Consider the following 9,141-nt stretch of genomic DNA (forward strand, 5'->3'; position numbering starts at 1 on the left):
GTGTCTACAAGGCATAATACATGGATTTTCCTAAATGATGCAGATGAAAGGCGGGCTCAGTCGACCCTCGCTTTCTGACTCCATCGGTGGAGGCGGCTGGGTGACAGCAGCCCTCAAGGGACTGGTCTGCTGTCGTGTCCCTCCCTGGAAACACCCTGTCTCCCTCCCCTTCCCCTGCGAAGCACTCCCACCCACGCCCGAGGCAGAGGCGCCAACCGGGCAGGAAATAATTCATCCGTCTTGTGCCTCAAAGCCACACTCATCCAAAACATGACTGGTTTTTAAATGTCTATCTTGTCTGTCGGGCAGAGCTGTGCCTGGAGACAGACAGGATCAGGAGGGGGCTGCAGACAGTCAGAGTGCGGGGTGAGGACTCAGAGAAGGAGGGTTTCTTAGTGGGGAGTCGGGGGAGGTGGGAGGGGACCCCAGCAGACCCGGGGGGGCTAGGATTTGTATTTGAACTTCGGCCATTTAACAGCCCCCACCAGGCGCCCCGGGAACGCCAAGCTTTCCTAGCTCAGAATTTATTTCCAATCTGCGTCTACAGTGGTGAGTTACTATTTCGCGGTGTGTCCAAAAGACCATTTCGCCATGTATGTCAGACAGATTTTGTGTCTTTGAAGGATCCCGCCTCCTTGTCAGTTTTAATGATTTTATTATTTAATCAACCCTAGCGGGCTCCACTGCCATGACTCAGGGGTTTTAAATCGGGTCCATTGTTCAACAAGCGTGCGGGGAAAGGAGCAGAGAGAGAGAGCTGTGGCCGGTCAGAGGCCACGGGCTTCCTGGAGGCGGCGAGGGGGTCGGCGGGGGGAGGGGGGCTGTTCTCCATCTGACAGTCGTCCCCCACGACGTTTTGGTTTTGTCGCAGCCTCCCCGCTCAGCTTTAGCTTTCAAATCTCTCCTTCCCGATATGGAATCCACTTCCCATGGCATCTTGTTCTCAGCCTCCGGTTGCCTAGGAGATGAGAATAGGGCCGCGGCTGCGCTCTGCGCCCGCAGCCAGGTGGAGGGGGCTTCTGCAGCGGGGGTGGCTCCTTCGCCGCGTTCCCAGGCCACACCACAAAAGATGGCTGGCCGCGACAAAAGCAGGACGCAGGCGGGCAGCGCTCCTTTGTCCCCCGCCTGGCTGCGTCTGCGACCGACGCATGCATAATTCGCCCGGCCAGTGAGACGCATTGTGCCTCCACCAGGAGAGGGGGCCCCAGGGCCAGGGGTCGGGACACCAGGCCGGTCCAGTTAGGAACACCCGGGCGTGCTTCGTATCCACATAATGCGGAGTTAACCTTTTCTCATGTTGTCGAGCCGGGGAGAAAGTGCAGATTTCATCTCCCAGAACGACAATAACGCGGGATCGGAGTGCCTTTGTTTGTATTATTTATTTACTTAAATGTTTATTTAGTTCTGAGACAAAGAGAGACAGAGCAGGAGAGGGGCAGACAGAGAGGGAGACACAGAATCGGAAGCAGGCTCCGGGCTCCGAGCCGTCAGCACAGAGCCCGACGCGGGACTTGAACCCACGAACTGAGAGATCGTACCTGAGCCGAAGTCGGACGCTCAACCGACTGAGCCCCCCAGGCGCCCCTGGATTGGAGCACCTTTTAATCGCGGCATGCCACCCTCTTGAAACAGTCCACGGTGTGTGTGAGTTAAAGCAGCAGGGACGCTGGTGCCCGGGGTGGCGCTCTGTCCCGCGTGCCGCCCGCCTGCTTGTCTCCCTGTCTCCCTGGATCCTCGGAGCTGCTTTGTCCTCACAAATAGAATTTGCAGACGGAAGCTGGGGCGCACTTCACGTGTGCGGACGCCTCCTAGGGACTGACGGGTCTGGTTCGTTTCATGTCTTTCTTCCATCAACTTGTCACATCAGCCTCCCGGGCATCACCTACCGGGGCAGGCAGAGTCCTCTTTGGTTTTCAGACCCAACCAAACGAGAGTTCGCCTGCCTGATGTGCAGCAAGCCAGTGAAATAAAGAAGTAAATAAGTGAATCGGACACGGAGCTTTGCAGTGAGGAAAGAGAGGCTGTCTGTTGGTGCGGTGCCACTCAGAAGGACAGGGAGCCAATGCTCAAAATCCCGAACTCCCGGATGGCTTACAAGGGAGGGTTTTTAAAGGCAAAATTTGGAGTTAGGGTCCCCGGGTGGAGTGGCGCTCAGTGATCGGTGGAGAGTGAAGTCACGTTCTTAAGGTGTCACCCCCTGTTCTTTGAGTGCAGCGAGCTGAGCTGGAGAGGGTCTGTTGGGCTCCTAAGACCGTGACTTCGAAAACCATCTCTTGCTAGCACCCTGAGACAGTACATCCTGTGATTCCCGTGCCCGGCAATGTGGCGCGTTTACGTGACCGTAAGTGTTCCCTCACTGTTTACGACTACGGTCACCTTAACAACACACAGCTAAAGCCCTACCGGGGTGATCGGCAGTGACACACCTGTCACTGCATCGTTCCCAGACGGCCGCATTCCCGCCCTGGTTTTCTGCGCTGTCTCCGGCCTGTGCACCTGCAGGCCTGGGCAGATGGCGACAAGAGAAGCTGGAGAAAGGCAAGGTAGAAAAACCCTCTGTTTGGAAACCCTATGGTAATTCTGACTTGGGGGACCAGCAGCACTGTCGTTTATGGTTTACATTTAATAATTCAGGCGGAGGCGACCTTGCTCCTGACGCAGGGCACCCCGTTTCTGACTCCAGGCCACCGGTATTCGAGACGGTCTTTCTTTTTTTAAGAAACAATTATTTTTAATGTTTATTTGTACTTGAGAGAGAAGGGAACAGAGCACCAGTGGGGAGGGGCAGAGAGAGACGGGGACGGACTCCAAAGCAGGCTCCAGGGTCTGAGCCGTCAGCACAGAGCCCGACGCCGGGCTCGAACTCACGAGCCGTGAGATCATGAGCTGAGCCAAAGTCAGACGCCCCCCAGACGCTCCTCTAGACAATTGCTCTTAAAGCCCAAGATGTCCCTCAGAGTCACCTGTGGGGCTGTGAGAGGGTTTATGGGCTCCCCATTGCCGTAAGGCCTCAAGGATTGAAATCTTCAGATGGGGGCCCCGGAGGAGTGTGCACATCTCTACATACGGCACATTGGCTCTATCGATCAGTTTGGGGAGAATTAACATTTTAACAATACCTACTATTCAATCCATGAACATGGTCTCCGTTTAGTCGAGACTTCTGTAATTTCTCTCGGCAAGTATTGTATGGGCAGTGTGTTTTTTTAAGAGATTTTATTTTTAAGTAATCTCTACCCCTAATGTGGGGCTTGAACTCATCAACCTTGAGATCAGGAGTCATACACCCCTCCGACGGAGCCAGCCAGGTGGCCCCTCAGTGTATTTTTTTAGGTCTTTCAATTATTTTGTTAAATTTCTCCTTAAACATTTTTATACTATTATAAGTATTTTAAAACTTCCTTTTCCAATTTTTGCACTGGTAGTAGGGGGAAACGTCCTGGATTTTTTGTTGTTGTTATATTTGCCTTATATTCCGCAGCCGTGTTAAATTACTTCAGGATCTTTTCGGCAATTCCTTAGAATTTTCTGCACACCTAGTCACGTCATTGACAACTAAAGACAGATTTTCTTCTGCCTTACCAGTATGTATGTCTTTTGTTTCTTTTCTTGGCTAATTTCACTGGCTAGGCTAGTGTTGCATAAAAGTAGTGAAAACACATATTTTTGCCTTGTTCACGGTCTTAGGACGAAGTGTGAGTCCCTTGTATTAAGGGTGATATCAGTTGTAGGGTTTTTGTAGGTGCCCTTTATCAGAATAGAGAAGTTCCTTTTATTTCTGGTCTGTGGGGGTGTGTTTATTTATTTATTTACTTATTTACTTATTTATTTATGGATGTTAAGTATGTTTTTCTACATCGGTTGAAATGATTATGTTTTTTTCGTCTATTCTGTTAATAGGATGAATTCCACTACTGGTTTCCCACACAAGAGACCAGATCTGCCGTTCTGGGATAAAACCCCGCTGATCACAGACAGAGGCCGCTGTCACCAATTTGCCTTCTCACTGTTCCGCAGGCCAGAGGTCCGCGATCAGGTGTGGCCAGGGCCGTGTTCCCGCAGGAGGCTCCAGGGGAGGACCCTTCCTCACCTTCCCCAGATTCTGGTGGTGCCCACCCATCCTTGGCGTTCCTTGGTTTATGACTTCCGCGTCCATCATACGTTGTTTGCTCTGTACATCTGTCTTCCTGAGACGTTCTCTTCTCCGCCTGTCTTCTGCCGTTCTTACAGGGACACCAGTCACATGGGACCAAGGGCCCACGCTAATCCAGGATGACCTCGTCGTAGTCTAACTAACTGCATCCGCGGAGACCCTATTTCCAAATGTGGGCACCTGCACAGGTACCTGGGGTTAGAGTCTCAGCACACGTTTTTGAGGGGGACGATTCAACTCACTAGAACCATGATATATTATCCTTTCTGTATATTTCTGGGTTCGGTTTGCCAGTGCTTTGATGAGAGTCTTTATTTATGTTCATGAGAGAGATCGCTTCGTAACCTTATTGTCTTACACGGGGTTGTCCGAATCTAGTGCGAGCACACCGCCGCCTCCGTAGGGAGGGGAAGAATCCCTCCTCTGTTTTCTGATAGTTTGCGTACGGTAGGTATCTTCCTTCCTCAAGCGGTCGCTAGAGTTCGCCACTGGAACCATCTGGAGTTCTCTCTGCTTTTAATTCCAGTTCAATGTCTGTTAGATATAAGGCCATTCTTTTTTCAAAACGAATTAATTCTTGCGTCGGCAGTGATGATTTGTGTCTTCCAGAGAATTTGTCGATCTAATCTAAGCTGTCAGATCTGTTGGCACAGTTGTTCATGACATTTCTTATCATTTCATGTCTGCAGGGTCTGGAGCAGTGTCTCCTCTCTTATTCCTCATACTGATCATTTTTCTGGGTTTTTTCTGTTTTCCCTGATCAGCCTAGAAGTTTATCGATTTTGCTGATCTTTTCAAAGACTCAGCTCTAGGTTTTATCTACTTTCTTTATCACCTTTCCATTTTCCATTTCCTAAATTTCTTCCCTTATTTTGTTACTTCCTTCCACGTATCTACTTAGGTTTCTTTCCTCCTTCTCCTTCTTCGTCTTCCCCTTCGTCTTTTCCTTCTTGCTTCTAAATATGAGAGATCAGCCACTGATTTTATAGCTTTCTTCTTTTAGGATATAAACATTCATAACTTTAAATTTCCCTCTACTTATGACTTTAGCTGCATCCCAAGGGTTTGATATTTTGCGTTTTCATCATCATTCAAAATATTTTCTATTTTCCTTTGTGTAGTGGGTTGAATGGTGGCTCCAAAAATAGGTCCACTTTCTAATTCCCTGTGAATATCACCTTACGCGGCAAAGACGTAATTGTGTTGTGGGTCCCGGGAAGGGAGTTTATCCTGGACCTTCCAAGGGAGCCACGCACATCCTCGTGAGAGAGGCAGAGGGGGTTTGGACACAGATGAAGACAGAGGGTGATGTGAGGGCAGACGGGGAGGGATGCTCACCCCACGGTGCCCCTGGGCCCCCAGGAGTCGCAAGAGGCAGGAAGAATGCTCCTCTGGAGCCCAAATTGAGCACCACCCCCATGGCTCCCTGCTTCCAGTCCAGTGAAACTGATACGGACCTCTAGCTTCCAAGACTCTTGTAACAGCCACCCCAGGAAACTAATGCACTTTCCGATCTTTTTAAATGTTTATTTCACTTATTTTGAGAGGAAGAGAGAGAAGAGAGACAGAATCTGTCAGCACAGAGCCCAACCTGGGCTCGATCTCACAAACTGTGAGATCATGACCTGAGCCGAAATCAAGAGTCAGACCCTTAACCCACCGAGCCACCCGGGAGCCCCTCATTTTTTTTCTTCAGTCCATGGGTTATTTAGAAGTGTGTTGCTTAATTTGCAGATATATGGCAATTCCCCAGCTATCTTTTCTGTTGTGTCAGAAAACACATGCTGTATGATTTCAGCCCTTTAAAATTTCCTGAGACCTGTTTTACAGCCCAGAAGGCGGTCTCCCCTAATCCGTGAATGACTGTGATGCCTGTGTCAGCGGGGCGAGGCGGGGTGCGGTGTTTCTCAGGCCTCCGAGTGCTCGCCGTTTCTCTGTCGAGCGGTCACGGAAGCGCAAACCGTGCCTTCGTTTCTTCTTCTCTCGGCTGTCAGGCTTTGCGTCATCTGCTTCGAAACGATTATTAGGCACATCTGCTTTGAGGCTATTAATATAGCTGCTCCAGCTTTCCTGGGATTCCTGTCCACACAGCGTCTCTGTGTCCATCTCCTTGCGTCTAACCTACTTGCGTCTTTGTGTTTCAAGTGTGGTTCTTGCACACGGCGTCCGGGGGCCTTAGCTCTTTATCCTGACAGCTTCTGCCTTCTAGCAGGAGAGTTTAGGCCACCAAACTTAATGCAGTTACCAACCCACCCCACATCCTTTCTGTCTGTGCCCCCATCTTGGGTCTGTTAAAAGTACCAACGAGAGGCATTTTCTTTAGCCCGTCAGACTCTTGCCTCAGTGGGACCGCCTGCAGGTGTCTCCCACCCACGAAGGGAACTCAGCCACACGAGGCTTGCGGGGACTTGCGGGCTGCCGGGGAGGCTTATAAACTGTGCAAAACACACCCCCATCCGTAGTTAGGTCGGCCACAGGGCTGCTGAGAACGGGGGGCTCTCTGTTCAATGACCTGGGGAGGCGTTGTGGTCAAGCGAAGGGGACAGATATTTCTGCTTTTGTTTGCTTTCAATGCAGAGCCCCTGGGAGCCTGTAACATGCTTATGTATATTGGGAGTCTTGAAAAAAACAACTCCTTTGACGGACCACACACCTTTTTAAAGCCCTTTGTGTGGCTCACACCCTATGGAACGTATTTTGTAGAAATGGCTCCCCAGGTTTCCTGGCGAACATTTCATTGCCTCTCACGGGAGTGGGGCCCGGGCAGGCCATCGATATGGGGACATGGCATACGCGTGCCGAAGTGGCGATTCCTGAAAATTAGCTCGAGGGGGGACCGTGACTCAAGGTGTAGAGGAGCCTCGGTGGAAGAAAGCTGGAAGAAAACAGGAAGAAAGTCCTGTTACGGTGACAGTCTGCCTCTTCTCTGGAATACGCCCTCATATACTTTTCTTTTACTTTCTTTTTTGTTTGTTTTTTTTTGTTTGTTTTTAAGTGTTTGAAAGTGTTTTCCCTTGTCACTACACCAGTGGAGACAGGCTGCCCCCGGTTTTTGCGTGAGGCACCGAGGGCCTTTTATGATTAGAACAAACTTGCAAATCAGCGGCCTGCAAACGCTGCCTGAAGGAAGTTTGGCATTTTTTAAGCCGATTACAAAAGAGGAAAATAATCACCAATTGTCCAATGTTTAAGTATCAAGGGATTTCAGATAGATATTTGGATTTCTGGATTCTCTTTAAAAATGAACCCTTATGTGGGGGGGAAGGGGTTGGTGGCCGGGGACTCAGTGGCAGCTACTGGGGGCGGGGGTGGAAAGTGGGTCCATCCCGGAGCGGCCGGCCCCCCGTCAGCGGAGGCCCGAGAGCCCTTCCCTCCCAGGGTGCTGCATGGCAAGTGGTCACGGGCCAGACACTTCCACGCTATGCATTTGTGATCTCACCCTGTCCCTGGCTCTGGGTCGGACCCCCTGTGCTGGGTGCTCAGCGCAGGGCGGCCTCCCTGTCTGATATGGGTCCTCTTCCTGCCCCGCCCCCCCCCCCCCCAGGTGGCCGGCACAAGGTGGCTCCTCGTGGTTGGGACCGAGGTGTCCAGAGGTCCCGGTCTTCTTGCCGGCTGTCACGGGCTGCCGTCAGCCCCCAGAGCCCACAAGCGCAATTATAATTTGGCAAAGCTCAGGACGGACGGATTAGGGAGCTGTTTGTTCCGGTAGTTACCGCACCCCGAGGGGTCGCCCCCACCGTGGTCTCCCACAACGCTAGCTCCTGTCCACACTGCAGGATGCTTCTCTCTACCGCGATGGGCCACCCCTCCGAGGAGCATCCAACAGAGGAAATGGCCCCGGAGAGCCACACGTCCAGGAGGTACGCGTACAGCCTAGCGCAGGGCTTTGTCCCCTCGTCAAGGGGGTGGCTGCCAGCCGCTGGCATCCCGTGGGTCACATCTTACAACCCTACAGGCACACATCTTCCCCGTTGGCCAAAATAGCACTCAGGAAACGTCACTCGGGATCCCAGCTTTGTCACTGCCCCCTCCGGGGCCCAGCCTCGAGCACATCACACCCTCATCCCTGGGACACACACGGAGCTGGGAAGGACACAACAGAAGCGGGACGCTGGGCAGGTGGAGACAACACACGGACATTTTGTTTTGGTTTGTGGCTCCCTGAGTGTCCCTCATGCAGACAGAACGGCCGAGAAGTACGTGTCCCGGGGCGGTTCGGATGCTGCGGGGCCTCACATCGGAAAGCAGTGTCCGACATCAGGTGGGGGGGGGGGGGGGTGCCTTGAGCACCACCCCCCACCCCGCCCGTTACTCGCCAGCCGTGGGACCTGTGAGAATCGCCAGCTTTCCTCACCTGTGGCATCGTGGCCGTAATCGTGCCACGGCGGCCAGCAGCCACCAGACTAGGTGACTGGATGCTGTGAGGACAGAGCCTTGTCTCCCACGCGGATCCGACCAATAAACCCTACTCTTGTGACCATCTCGGGAGTCTAATGCTTCTCGGAACGTATTTCTGGAAAAGGTGGGCGGTGGAGAAAGAATGGATTTTGGAGCTGGCCTCTACATCTGTGGGGAGTTTTCTTTCACTTTTGGTGGGGGTGGTATATTTCATTGAGAAATGCTTTTGTTTTCACAAAGAGTGCATGGGTGGTAAATATCTTTCTTTTGCTCTCAAAGCAAACAATGGTCTGGCTGAGTGTAAAATTCTGATATTTCCGCTCTTTCTCTCAAAATCTCTGTAACCACTGCTTCTGAAATCGAGGGTCTCAACAAGGACCTCGGTGGCAGTCTGATGGTCTCCCCTCCCGCGTGGGAGGGTCGTGGAGTCGCCTTCCACGTGGGGGGATGAAGAGAATTCGCCAGCGTGCATGCGTGTGGGTGACTTTCCCCCGGACTCTGCCTTGACCCTCGCGTGTTTGCTTGCTTCGGGGGAACGTGCCCGTCTTGCCGTATCGTATATTCGCGCACTGTGTCTCCAGCGCCTGCAC

The 9,141-nt window shown here is 52.0% G+C and overlaps 1 long non-coding RNA gene across 2 annotated transcripts; it reads left to right on the forward strand.

Annotated features, from left to right (window-relative positions):
• The first annotated feature begins 474 nt into the window (after window positions 1-474).
• LOC109245429 (uncharacterized) lies at window positions 475-8,406 on the forward strand. 2 transcript variants are annotated; one of them, XR_008422813.1, is made up of 3 exons: window positions 475-549; window positions 3,901-4,341; window positions 7,698-8,406. It is a non-coding gene; the product is annotated as an uncharacterized LOC109245429 (long non-coding RNA). The 2 variants fall into 2 exon arrangements; XR_002070879.2 differs by lacking the exon at window positions 475-549 and adding an exon at window positions 2,099-2,543.
• The last annotated feature ends 735 nt before the right edge of the window (window positions 8,407-9,141 follow it).

The sequence above is a fragment of the Panthera pardus genome, unplaced genomic scaffold, assembly GCF_024362965.1.
Source record: "Panthera pardus isolate Hobbes unplaced genomic scaffold, ASM2436296v1 HiC_scaffold_17, whole genome shotgun sequence".
Classification (NCBI taxonomy): Eukaryota; Metazoa; Chordata; class Mammalia; order Carnivora; family Felidae; genus Panthera; species Panthera pardus.